At 38.8% G+C, this 14476-nt stretch overlaps 1 protein-coding gene across 2 annotated transcripts in view; it reads right to left on the reverse strand.

Annotated features, from left to right (window-relative positions):
- The window catches only part of SLC22A16 (solute carrier family 22 member 16), a 33090-nt gene extending 18832 nt beyond the window's left edge, over nt 1-14258 (reverse strand). The window contains exon 1 of one of the 2 annotated variants that reach the window (XM_026844981.1): nt 14237-14258. The gene's annotated coding sequence lies outside the window, so the exon portion shown is untranslated. Of the gene's footprint in view, nt 1-920; nt 957-14236 lie in introns of those variants that run through there. The other variant, XM_026844980.1, reaches the window with a different exon arrangement.
- Between the last annotated feature and the right edge of the window lie 218 nt (nt 14259-14476).

Genomic DNA, 14476 nt, shown 5'->3' on the forward strand with positions numbered 1-14476 from the left:
TACACAGGTCATACACTTCACTGACCCTGAGGCACAGGTTAAAGTCTATGCTGTCCTTGCTACCTACTGTAAATTATTAACTTTTTCCCAAAATTCTTAAGAACACCGGACTGATAAGAAAGTCCTTTATTACTGAGCTTAAATCTCTCTATTGCAGGCAAACATGTAATATAATCCTTTCAGTAACCTCACCAAACTCCATTTTAAAAGTTAAATTTCCCTGAATAAAGAAATAATGCTGCTCATGCATCAAAACGGTAAGAAAATACCGCAGTGTTGCAGTAGCAATAAATACTCTTGATATTCACCAAAAGACAGCAAAGTCTGGGATCTGTTTTCCTGGAGTGATTTCAGAACTGGCAGGTTTTGGCAAGGGTATTTTATACGCCAGCTATCTTCACATACACACATCAGATTACATAGCATATATTGTTGCAAACAGTAGTTTCTAATAGCCTGTTTTACAGATTTCTTTTTAAAAACCACACTTTTTGCATTTTTTAAGATCTGTGAACATGATGACTGTCCTAAAAGGTATGATAATCTCTCTCAGTGTTTTTCCATCTCTTCAGTGATTTGCCATGGGAGATAATTATTTGGCAAGTACATTTTGTCACTCTTGCCAGGACTGTCAAATATAGGAGTCAAGAAGACATTGTAGGTTACTGCTCCAGTATAGAGACACTTAATGAATGCCAGAAGTCAAATGAGCATAAAACTGTCTTCACAAAAGCTTGAGCAAGACACAACATGAAAATGTTCCAGCCTTTCTTATAATATTTCTATGAAATTTCTCCCCAGTTATTTTTTTTTCAGTTTACAGCTTACAGTAAAAAAGACTTACATTTTCTACCTCCTCTGCACAAATTTGAAGATCTCACCATTAAAAAAAGCAACTGGTAATATCATAATGTCAGTACCTCAATTGAAGAAATATTCTTCCATAAAGATAATGATCTAGATCCCAGACCACTGTTGCTCTGGCTTTAGTCTCATGACACAACATCTCTGTGGCACTGTCACTGTAAAATATTTCCTTCCTTCTCTTTTCCCACTGTTTATTCATCCCCTGAGACAGTGCACTCTACCCTCAGTTGCAGTGGTACTTTTTATGTGGACCGGCTGTGAATTTTATCTGGGAAACTGATCTAACTTGAAAAAAAAAAAAGTCAAAACAAAGCAGATGATGATTAAAAAAAATAATCCAAGACAAATTAGTTGCTTGATCCAATTTATATTGCAGCCACGCAAATAATCTGAAGGGTGGTACGTCTGGCATGCAAAAATACTTCAAGTGTGCATTGCTTATGTTAGAGAAAAAAATCCCCAGCCTCAGAGTACTTTTACCATTGTCAGTCATTGCAGCGTATAGCAGGGATAAAACTTGTTTGTTTCCTTGTCTGTCCATCAAAGAGAGGAGAGGAAGAGTTACTAGATACTCATCAAAAACTAATATAAAAATTTAAAAATCCTTTTAGTGTAGGACAGAGTCACAAGGCCGTTCTGTGATTAGCAAAAGATTTGTACTATTCCACAGGTTTTACAAGAACTATTTTTACTACTGTTTGCCTTTTCAACCACCTTGTTAACAAACTGCTTAGTCAGAAAACACACTATGCTTTTATTGTGCAGTGTACACTTAACAGGATGGCTTCAGTGGAAAGAAATTTCCAGATATTTACTATTTCTGAAAGAATTTATGTTCAGTAACCACTTCCACCTCTGTATTCCATCCTGGGGTTTTTAAAGTGAGAAAAGCCATTCAGCATTCTTTCCACTCTAAACCAAAAAGCTGTGATGCACTTAGACATACAGTTTTTGAGAGGAAAGTTGCTGAATGAGATGCAGGAGCAATATTTTTGCTATGGTGCAGATGCAGATTTTGAAGCAGCCTTAAATATACAACAGACACGGCCTTATTTGACAAGTCAAGAGTAAACTTCCTTCTCTCCTAAGAGCAGTTTAAACCATGCTAAGACTGGGTCTCAGCCCACATCAGCAAGATGGTTATTTCCAGAATTTGCTTTTAGAGGCAGAAGATACTGTGTTGGATACCCAGTTTAAAGATGCCAGCAGCACAGATGCAACAGGAGTAAGAAAGCCTGTAAGGGATCAGAAAGGCCCCAGGAATTATATATCATCACTGGTGACAATGTGTGCATCAACATGCAGTCTCCAAACAGCAGACACTTACCAAATCCTTCTTACAATAATTTTAAATGGATTCTCCAAAGAACTGCAACACTTCTGTCCCATTAAAGCTATGTATGTTTCCCTTTGATTGAGAGAAGCCCAGCATTTGTTCACCAGAGTCAAAAAAACCCATCAGCTGCTCACTACTGCACATTTGGTATAAGAGTTTAGATGAAGACAGTCACATCAATGTAAAAATCAAGGATTTAAGGGCCATACCTTTAAAAGACTTTTTTTCCTTTCAATTAATGGAACAGTTCTTTGGTTTTGACTGTCTAAATCAGGCTCATTAGGTTTCTGTCATCACTTGGGACAAAATAATCCAGTTGATAAATATTGCTGGGTTTCAACAGTTTAGTAGCATAGCTTTCATCTGCAGACAGCTGCCATTAAAGATGCCCCGATATTTCTTGCTGACCTCTGCAAAGGTTACTTTCTCCAGGAGAACCCTAGCCAGACAGATGGTGTGATCACAGCTCAGCCACTTCAGCGCAATGCCCAACCTTTTGGTTCAAATGACAGAGGAACATAGACACAAAGGCTCTGGATTTGCACTTCAGCCATACACACCTTCCCTCTTGGCTTTACTGTGAAAGTAACTTCTGGCTGAGGGGGAACACATCACTGGGAGTGGTAACCTTTTAATTGCTGGGGCTGTATCCACTAGCTTTCCTGCATAAGTAAACTAGAAGGGATTCCTGAGAAGTCACCAATGGATTTGGAACAGTTTGGCAACATTAGAAGTTAGCACAGCTCTTGGACCATAATCCAGGCTCCTTAGGTGAAAGGAAAATAAATGCTAAGTAACCTGCCATGGAGAGATTCTTCTACAAATAGATAATCTAGTGAAGGGAGAGATCTACAGTAGCTGCCTGTGTAACAGATGCCAACCAAACATCTCACTTGCTGTGAGAAACTGCAGTTTTTCTCCTTCACATATTTATAGTATCTATCTTACAACTAGTAGAAATAAAGCAATAAAAGGGAGAAAAAAAATTGGATATTTAAAACTATCACTGAAAACAATGGTCAAACATTAAATGGTGCACATTTAATGGCTAACTTTCTTCTGTTCAGCCTTCTTTTTGATTATCAAAATAAGTATGGAATAAATGTCTGTAATTCTGGTACATGTGCACCCATACAGGTAAGAGTAAAGCAGTCCTCAAACTTGAGGTCATGGCCCCAAGAGGGGCTACAGCAGTTACCAGTGGGGCAGCAATCTCAGTGGGAACAAGGCTGGCAAGCAGGAATGGACTGTAATTGCAACGGCAATTGAACACTTCCAATGGCAGAACTGGAGTCAATCCATTTCATTCTAGTTATCCACTTGTCCTTTCTGCTTCACGTGTGTCAAGGGTCTATACTAGGTAATTTAACTAAAAAAGAACATGATCGTGCAGTTTATTTTAAAAGTTATTTAGGTTTGTTTTGGAATTGTTTGGATTGGTGCTAAACAGAGCAAAGTGGTTATGCTTGAACTGTAGTAACACTTCAGGCTCTATAATTGGATGTTTCCATTTCAGGAATAGCATTTTTGTAAATATCTACCATTTGGAAAATTAGTGTGCACTCTGTCTGCATGATATATTACTAACATTACTTCTCACAGGGAAAACTCAATTCCAGTATCTTTGGTAACACTGTTCTTTTGGTCAGTCTCTTTCTGGGGACAAAACCAAATTAGCTATTTAATTCCCCTCCATGCTGTAGCGTTTCCATCATCTTATGTAAACAAACAATTTCACATCATAGTCTGTAAAGTGTCTAAGAGAATTTAAATGTTATTATTGAGATGCCATCTAATTATAGACATAGTCAGTACTTCATTTATAAACTGTTACATTTAACTCTTTTTTTTCATTTAGGAAATCAGATGTTTTCTGCAGTTTACTTCATGACACATTGTACTAATTTTGTTCAAACTCTGGAAGTTTACATTTATATTATCTAAATTTTTTTTTCTGTCTATAATCCTGAAATAAAACTAACTGGTTTTCATACAAATTATGTTCTTACTTCTTTGTTATTCTATTTACATATTTTTTCTGCATAACTGAACCTGGTACAGCTGAAGGTACGAATACATGGATTGAATGCCTACTCCACAGTGGTAAAAACTGTCCATTCTGAAGCAATCAAGAATCTATTCTTCAAAGACTATTTTGCAACATAATTAAGCCTTACTATTGTCATAATTAAATTATGCCATTTATGAACTTTTTGGGGTTTGTTTCCTATTCATAGTAACACCTAAGAAGATTAGGATGCAGAGAGCTTATTTTCAGTCTGAATTCTACATAAATTCTCTTCAAACCATGCCACACTAATTGTTAAGCATAGTTCCCAAGGCTTTAAATTTCTATATTGGAAACTTAATTCCTTCCTGCTTGGAAAATGATTGTAAAATTTCTCATTCTTACAGGTGTTTGAAAGTCCCCATGGGAAAAAGTAAAACAAGTGAAAAATCTGCCTAATTTAATAATACTGGACAACACTTTCCTACCAGATTTTTGTAACTTTTTCTGCACAAACTAGTATCTTCCAAATTTTCAGTTAGAAATAATAAGGCATATTAGCTCTGTGGATCAAATTATGTTTAAACCATTTCTGTAAATATATGACAGAAATGTCATGGAATTTTGTGTTGTTCCATCATTTCTTTCTTCCTTAATATAAGCAATAATTTTATCCATAGTACTGCTTTTGCAGCCTAGAATATGATTAAGATGATTTGGTTTATTTCTGTGGGTTACATAAAGTATTGTATCACCTGGATAATGGGTCATTTTACTCTCCCAGGCTCCATTTGCAACTCTTACAATGTTCTTTTGTTAATTCTGATTTTCACCACAGTGACTCTTCATCAAGAGCAAAACAAAAAAGCTAGAGCAGACACCTTTTTTTATTAGATTTTTAGGAATATTTCACTGAAAAACACCCGAATCAATCAGTTAACAAGATGTTACACTTAGGGAATTCAGTCCCGGATAACAATGTCTTCTAAAATGTGGAACAAAGTCAACATGTAAATTAAGGCATCACTTTAGGGAAGGCAACTCAGCTTCAGCCAGATATTCTTTCCTGCCAAAGAGAATACAGCAAGTTGCAATTCTACCCATATGGAAATCTACACTTGTAATTCTACAGTTCTACAACTTGAAGAAAGGGATTCGATTTAATGCACGGTGTGGTATGGTCAAAGTATTGTCTTCTATTAAACTTGGTTTTGCTTATGTATGAATGGTTTAAGTACATCCTTTTTAGCAGCTATGTTCTACATTCAAAAGAAAAACAGCCTCCACACCAACAGCCTTTCTCTCTTTATGTAACAGAGTAGCTTGTACCTTCTACAGACTTTGTCAAAGCTCAGTTAGGTCACCAAAGAGGAGTAAGACATAGCTCCCTTCTTCCTCTCTTTTCAGGAGTCTACACTGTTGATCCACCAATAGTTCATCAGCTCTTGCAAAAGCTGTTCAGAGGTTCTTACAAGGTCAGCCAGTCTGTCCCACCCATGTTCCTGTTTGCCAGGTTAGTACCCCTGACAAGCTATCTTCTCCAAGGCAAGGTAGGTTATCTCTAAACCTACGTAAAAGAAGGTTAACTGAGCACAAGAGGACTTTCAGTTTCTTTTGCAGGTTTGCAGCTCACCTTCCCTCCAAACTGTTTCTCTTCACAGCAAATGTGTAACCTTCTCTTCACCTATAAATCCTCAACCCCTTCCCCCCAAATGGTCATGGGAATTTGCCCCATAATAAGACCTTATTAAATGATTCATTCCCACTGGAGAGCTTTTCAGTTTGTTTTGCTTTGATTAGCAGCCTGGTCACGAACTTCTGTCCAATTTTTGTTTACTTACATCTCCTTCCAGTTTCAGTCCTGGATACTGGTTTGGCTAGCCTATACCTTCACAGGACAAGAAAAGTATTTCTGTTTTCTCTCCTCTGAGAGATTTACACATTGCAGAGTATATAAAATATATGAAATGCCGAAAGTTGATTTAATAGATCTTGCATATTTGACAGATTGCCTTTGATTAGTTTTAACTAGACAAAGAGCTTTTCTACAACCTCTCTAAAAAAGATTAGTCAAAATCTTAACAGCATTATTGATCTTCCCAAAGACAAGATATTTTCATTAGTTTTATTGGTCATTTATCTCTTCCATGACCAACAGACTGAGTTATTCTACATTGTTCTGGACTTCTTAATGGAAAGCAACCTTTTCATTTCCTGTCATTCAAGGAAGATGATTCTACTACCTTTCTCTTTGAACTGTTAAAATTGGAAGTAACTGAAATTAAAAACAATGAAATGCAGATAACAGATTTGACTGTTTCCAAGGCTAAGAATGCACTTTGACCTCTTATATTCTGCAATGCACTTTTACCTGCTTATACTTCCAAAACACTATCAGGCTCTTTCCTTGAGTCTTTCTCTTATGGTAGCTCATACAAGGGAATGATCTGGAATAATGCTGTTTTCTAACCTTACATAAATATTTACAAGCAATATACTGGTCCCATTCTCCATAAGAATCTAATAAGGAAGCTGGATTCTGCTCAGACTTACCAGGATTCTTCTACATAAATCTATTTTTGTACTAACTGTCCCCTCTATTCTCAATGGGTGAGACAGAACTCAGCTTGGCTATGCCGATCTACAAAGGATGACAGTTCTCTGAAGAGCCTAAAATACAAATGTAAATGAGATGAGGTTCCAGTTGCTCTGACCCCGGCACAAATTGCCTCTCTTAGAAGGGTGGAGCTGTAAAAAGTTTATGGTATTTCCCAGATCTGCTGACCTAAACCGGTCTCTAAGATGCAGGAAAAAAATCCAGCCAGTAATTTGTTCAGGAATATGAGCCATGAATATAAATTATTTAAATGAAATGTGGTCTCAGTGTAATTTCACCATATATCCAATGGTTTTGTGTGGGATAATGCTTTTGGATATTGCTTAGCTATTATTACTCATTTTTCACCTTTTGTATCTTTCTTTCTAGCACTAGACAGTCATCCACCAAATGAAATATTACGACAGATATGGTAATATTTATTTATAGAAGGGCTAAATGAATATTATTAGTGATATTTTCTAATTTTTCATCAAGGGTACAAAGATCTATGCCTGCAATTTAAAGGCTAAAAAAAAAATGTATTTTTGCCTACTTCCTAATTTCTAAATGATTGCATTAATCTTCCTTTTTCCTTTTCAGAAAGTCAGTTGCAGGTTTTACTCCCTCACTTTCCATAGCTTTGGGATTTCCATGTTTTCAGAACAGGCTTCATCTTTTATTTCTCTGCTCTAAATGCTCTCGATTCAACAGTTCACCTAAATCAATCTTTTCTGGAATTACCTGTATTCAAAGAACTGACAGCAAAGATTGCTGATGGAAAGCCAACAACGTAGCAAGCATTGTAACAGTAGTGTTGTTGCATACATGACAGTTTTTCTGATGCCTGACAGCAGAGTGATGAAAGGATCTTGACATCTGCTGCATGTTGTCTTGAGATGCTGGCTAATGCTGTGACACAGAAAGTGTCCTGCCAGAAGCATTTCCCACACCTCAACCTTCTACTTAAGCCTTAAATAGTTAATTCAGGTTGAAGGAATCTGTATGTATACTGTACACTTGGATGCAACATACTGTATATGGTACAAAACCCAGATATGTCTGTACTAATTCTCTATACCCCCTTCTCATTCAGTGAGGAATCACAGACAAATCTAGGTGCACCATTTATCTTGTCCTAAACCACTCATTGAAAATAAGAGACGGATCATGCCCTTAAAGAGTCTAATTCTCCCCCTTGACAAGGTGACTAATGCAGATGTCTAAAGTTTATACTATAGGCCTGTACAGTGAGATGAGCTCACTAGTGCCTTGATTTGGACATCTGATTTCCCCACACAGCTAGCATAGGCTTATACAGATGTCTCAGGTAAGAACTTAGACCCTTCCAAATCTCTTTCACAACTTAGAGAAGTCTCAATATGGCTGGAAAAGTCCAGGCCATCATGGATACAACACATTTAAATGGCACTGAGCTCCATCCAAAGTGTGGTGCTGACTGCTCTTCACAGAGCAGCAATTTATTCCCAGTTCTTTGAAGCACTTTCTCTGCACTTCTTTTCTACTTCCTGCTGCCCTATCGGCCTTTTCCATCTATTCTCCAGGGCCTGTCCTGTATTCTTGCCTAAGCACCACTGCTGAGGCTGCACCTTTCATGCTGCTACCTAATAGTAATGCCTCCAAATAACAGAAAGAGGAAACCCAACTTCACACATTCTCCTGAGAAGTGTTCAGTCTGTGATCCAATGGATGGCGCTTCTAGATTCCTCAAACCACATTTTCGTTGTGTGTGATTTTCAGAGAACATCTGCTCTGAGTGATCATTATAGTTTGGCTATCAGTATATGACCTTAAGGTATACATTAGCACTCTAGGTAATTTCAGTATTTTTCAAAGACAGCTGAGATTTCTCTCCAAGTATATGGACAATCTGACAGATCAACCATCATTATTAGCACTTGTAAGTCTCTGTCTTGTACAGTCTGTCATCACACTTTTTCCAGTCTTGGCTTTGAAACTGAGACATAGCTACCTCAGTTGAAACTTTCTCTGTCTTGCTATTTTTTCCATATTTCTGAGAAGTTGAGAATCTCACGTCCTTGCTCAGCTGCGATAGCTTCATGTCTCAAACCATGTATCTCAGTTCCATTCTTGAGTATAGCAAAATGGCAGCACAGAAATTTTCATAGCATGTCCTGGCGACTTCTAGGGCCTTGGAAAAATTATCTAAATTTAACATTGTTTTCTACTTGTTTCATTTCACTTCCTGCAATAAACTGCTCAAACTTTCCATGAGTAAGACCTTTTAGAAAACATTTCCTTCCAACTTTGAGATATCTTAGTACTGCTGAAAATCATTGCTATTATGAGAAAATTATTGACAGAGCTTTTATAGGTGTGATATCCCAGTCCCAGGCATTGTATTACAGGGAACACACTGTGCAGTGCCATATATATTTCATTTTCATTCATACCATAATATTTTGGGATGAAACAGCTGACCACCAGCTCCTTGATAAGTGTGACAATTACCTTGTGCTGCCATAACCATGTCCACGCTACAACTTCTGCCTAGAAGCCGTCCTGGGGAGTTGCCAACATTTCAGAGGTACAGTCTGAATCTCAGCAGCTGGTTTGCAAATTGTCATTGATTTACTAGCTTTCAGTTTGACTGTTTCTTGTATCACAGGTTTTAGCCTTAGAGGTGTAATGGACAGTACAACTACAATTACATCCTGCTTCTATTTAGTTATTTTTCTGTTATTGTAATCTACTTTTTAATCTACTTTTATTATTATAATCTACTTTTTCAATCCAGAAACAGCCAAGGTGAGGTTGCCAGCACATTCTGATGCAGTACACTTTTGTCTATGCAGACTCTGTGCTGGACTGCCTCCGATACGAGCTGGATCCCAGTAAATACTGTCAGTACCTCCTGCAGACCACACTGCTAGTGCGTTGTCACCATTATCCATCCAGGAGCACTTGCCAGTATCCAATTTTGAGTCCTGAGAGTATTTCTACTTTTGCCTAGTCAGGCATAGATAATAAGATCTTTGTTTAAGCTGTTAAGAGTCTGCTCTGTGAAAACACATGGCTTGTCTCACTTCTCCAAGGCTATTATGATGCCATTCAACCAAAAGGATCAAGTACTCTGCAAAATATCCGGACACACCACCCCCCCCCCCAAAAAAAGGGAAAAAAATGAAATGCAGCCAAGTCCACTTATTTTATCCAAAGGACATCGGAGATGAGCACAGGCTGATTCAGATGTTATATTATAGCATAGTTATAAAGCTTAAGAACATTTATCAAGCATTTCTGTCAAACACCACCCCTGACTAGGAGCCAAAGGAGGACTTAAGATTCGAGATTCTTATGTCTGGCACATTCCAGTAGACACAAACAGCTGTCCACTGATACATTTTGAAAACTGAATGACAGATATGTTGCGATAAACTTTTCCTCTGTATAAAGCAGACGGATTTTGGGGGGGAAAAAAGTATTTTTGAAAGCAATCTCCAGACCCCAGTATTTTGTTCATCTTCAAGAACTACTCAAAACATAAAGAGAAATTAACATTATATAATTTAAAAATATTAATTTTGTGCAGGATGTACTAAACACAAAATGATCAGTGTTTCAGAAAAAGCTTGTAATATTTCCATTTTCTAAGTTAAAGCTAATCTTCTGTTCAAATGCTGAATATGATTGCCTGTTTCTCCATACTAACTTGGAAAAGGCAAACCAATTTCTTTGCATGTCCAGCAAGTACACTTCTCCACTTTAAAAATGTATTTTTGCTGGGGAGGAACATTCTCAGACATCTGTAAAATATTTGAATTTGAAAAATCATTGCTTGAAAGTATTCTTAATTTCTTTTTGTGAAAAGAAGTGGTGAGCACCATCTTTGAGATACTTGGGACTCCGTTATTTGATACAAACCCAAGAATTCCTGGAAGTAACATGTACACACCACAATTTGCAGAAGATGTAATCTGATCACAAGAGCTGTGAGCTATGAAACGAGAGGGTAAGTGCATCAACGTGAAAAGAGGAGCCTGGAAAAGTGCTGAGATGTGAAAAGAAGATAGACCTTTTGGTACAGGGCTTTAGAAGTGAAGCAAGAGCCCTACAAAGTAGGGGGAAGAGAAATGGCGTTAGCACTGTGTTCAAATATTGCTAATACGGCACTGACCAGCAGGGTCTGTACTGTAGAAGTCCATTAAAAGAATCTCTACAAAAGTCAAACCAGGTTTTTTATGAGCTAAGCATAGTCTCTGGTCTATTTAGGAACACTAGAAAAGTTCCAGGGAAATTAACAGAAAATGCTGAAACTGTTGGTAAGTGGATTCATCTCTACTAAACTCCATGTTTGACTGCAATGGGTGAGCATCCTATCCAAAGGCAGCCTGTCCCGCTTCTCTCCTCCTCACAGCAGCCATCGCTAATCCTTGTACTGGTTGCTTTTAAAGCCCAAATTGTAGCAACTCCACTGACCAGGCAACAAGTTCATATAAGACCACAATGTAAAGATGTTAAAAACTGGATACACAAACATTTCAGTAAAGAGCAGTCATTGTTAATTTATTAGGTAGTTTGACTGCTAGTAAAATACATTATTTATAAAACCAGGACTTGAAAATCTGGATAACTTACTCAACTTTGTAAAAGTTCAATATTTTAAAAGATTCTGGAAATACTTAATCACAAAATCTGTAAATAGTGTCAGTGACACCCAATCCTCCCCTCTCTCCCTGACAATTTTCACCACCTGCTTTTATCTAAAGTATAAGCCAAGATTTGAAAACTGTAAATCACACGGAAAACTCTACGTACCATGTAAGCTGCATCTCATAGCTACCGGACGTTCCAACTAGGAAATCAAATCCTTACTCCCATCCACACTTAGGAGAAGAGGTACCTTACCAGATTTCTCTGTAGGCAGCTATTCTTGATTAGATCATGTCTCTACTCAGCACTCTGTCATGGTGTAGATCAGAGCTGCAAAATACATAGTCTATTCCTCACCAGCAACCAGATAAGTAAATTCTGTGTCCTGCTGGTAGATTAAAGTCACTAAAATTATTAAAAGACCTTTAGTTTACCTGGAAACTAGATGTGGGGGCAGTGTGAGCCAGCCAGCCAGGTCCTAAGGCACACCTCCCCACCATGCACCCCCTCTGCTACCAACTTCACGACCCTTAGTTATGTTTCCCCTTTTACAGGGGCTACAGTCACTTCCAGTGACGGTAAATAGCTGACTATATCCTCTTTACCTGATAGGCCCCTGAGTGGGTTTTTGCAGCTGGAGTGGGTGGGCAGAAAGGGGCTGAGGAAGGAGAGCCCATAGGCACAGCCTGGCAGCAACTGCTGCATGAAAGAAGAAGGGTGCAGTTCAGCGCAGGTAAATTGGGAGCCTTAAAGTCTGGCCGCTCATCAGTGATGAGGCCATTTGAGGCAGACAGGACTATTTTTGTCATTCACCTCTGCAACAGCAAGCAGTGATGATTGCATGCTCCAGAGACAGACTCAAGAACAATGTTTAAAACAACCCTCTTGAAATTATAGGCCACAGATGCTATCCATACCCAAATCCAAAGACAGGCATTAAGGTCTTCCTTTAATGTCAAAGGATACAGAAGCCATTACATTTTTATGGTTGTTCATGCATGTCTCAGGACTCTAGTAAGAACTATAGCATCACTGAGACTTCAGAAGGGGAGTCTGAATGGAAAGCAAAATAGTCAGCATCCATGTGAATGTCAGTTCTGCAAAATTTACAATCTTAATCAAAGTGAAAGGTTTATATATTATCTGTATATGAATAATTTTTATACAGTTACATATATGATATATATTACATACCTATATAATGTATACATAGTCTCACTGTGTATATATATATACACATAAACAGCTGGCCATTCTTTACTGCATCTGTCAGATTTTAAGAAAATCAAAACAGTCTAAAATACTAAGAGTCACGCTTGGATTGCTCAGAATCTGACTGTGGCAAATCTACAGAATCTATATGTAGTGCACAGGTTATATGGGCCTTATAAGCATTGCTTGGACTGAAGAAATGGTCGATTATCTGTCAGTGTCATGATGATGCATAAATACAAACTAATCAGAACTAACTTCATAGCTACAGTTAAGAACAACCTTTTAAACAAAGTATGATAGTTTATCTAGCGGAATCAAGGGATTAAAAAGAGCTTTTTACACTTTTTAAATAGGTAATACCCACTGCAAACTACTATTATACTTACTTTTAGCATGTGGTCTTTGAAATCTCAAACAGCCATGAGTCTAACATGACTGCAAATTTTTTTAGCCCGCAGTTCATCTCAAAGGTCTTACACCTAAAGCAAGCCCTGTTGAACTGCATCTCAAATAATCTGGCCCCTAAATGTGAGGTTATCATTGTAGAATTGTTCTCCCTTTAACTGCAAGAAGTACTTGTGAAAACTAAAGTATTAATAAATGTTTTCAAGCAGGAAAACTACTTTGGTAGTTAGGAATAACTACTTTTGTGTTGTTTCAGTGTCACGTGCCTGCTTTCTGCGAAGAGCACGCAAGACAGAAGAGCAACAGCAAAACAGATTCATTGCTAGGATTTCTCTCCTATTTCACACAGAACAAGTCTCTCCTACTTCTCCCTGCACACTGCAGAGGGGCTGGACTAGATGACCTTTAAAGGTTCCTTCCACCCCAAACTATTCTATGATTCTATAACAAGGTATTTTTGTTGCTGACCCAGAACTGATAAGGAATGAGATACTCTTCACACAGATATGCATGTAAGTCACAATTTAGCCAAAGATGTAATTTAAGCATAGGTACCAGTTAAGCAAAGAAAAAGTCTTCCCATCAGAACCATCTGCAGAGGCTATTGATACCCACCACTACTGCTTGTACATGGTATTAAGAGCCAATTCTGATGCAGAGTTCAGGTATGCACCTCTACCATTAAAGGGAGCTCCCAGACTTTGTTCAAAATGCTGTTTCTGCCTGCCTCTGACAGAGATAACACTGTGGGTTAGGCTAGCCCACTGGTGACCGAGCTGGAAAGTGCAATGCTGCAATTCAGCATCTTGAACTTGCAGTCAAATTGTGTGACACATGGCTCTCTCTATTGCAGACGTCTGCTCTGAGGAGTATGCGCCTGCAAAACCCACGTCGACTGGTGCACTGTGAAAGTACGGGGCAGAACCTATTGTGAGGATGTGTGACTCTTAATCTCACAGTTCACATCCTCTAAAATTTCATTTTCTTGCCGAACGGTTCTTCTCCATTACCTCCTACAAGCATACACCAGCCCTGCACCCACAGTACAGAAACAGACACGCACACACTTACCACACCTGTGTGTCCTATCTAACATACCCTGGCCCCTATACACGCACACCGTACCCACAAACCACGTCGAAGAAAGCTCGCCACGGCACATCACCCCATTTACCATACAAATGTACGTCCATACACTCCATACCCGTGCCTCGCACCCAACCAGCCCAACCTCGGTGAAAACCCGGCGTCTACGGCACACGACGAGCCTGTGCCCCCGCGCCCAAAGAGCCCGTCTGCGCGTCACGCAACGCTGCCACGCGCGCTGCCTGTACCCTCCCACCACCCGCGACGCGCCTCGGCCGTTCCCGGGGCTGGGGCTCTGCGTGCGTGGGTGCCCGTGGCTGCCTACAGG

This window comes from Athene cunicularia, assembly GCF_003259725.1.
Source record: "Athene cunicularia isolate RWA chromosome 3 unlocalized genomic scaffold, athCun1 chr3_part1, whole genome shotgun sequence".
In the NCBI taxonomy this organism is placed as follows: Eukaryota; Metazoa; Chordata; class Aves; order Strigiformes; family Strigidae; genus Athene; species Athene cunicularia.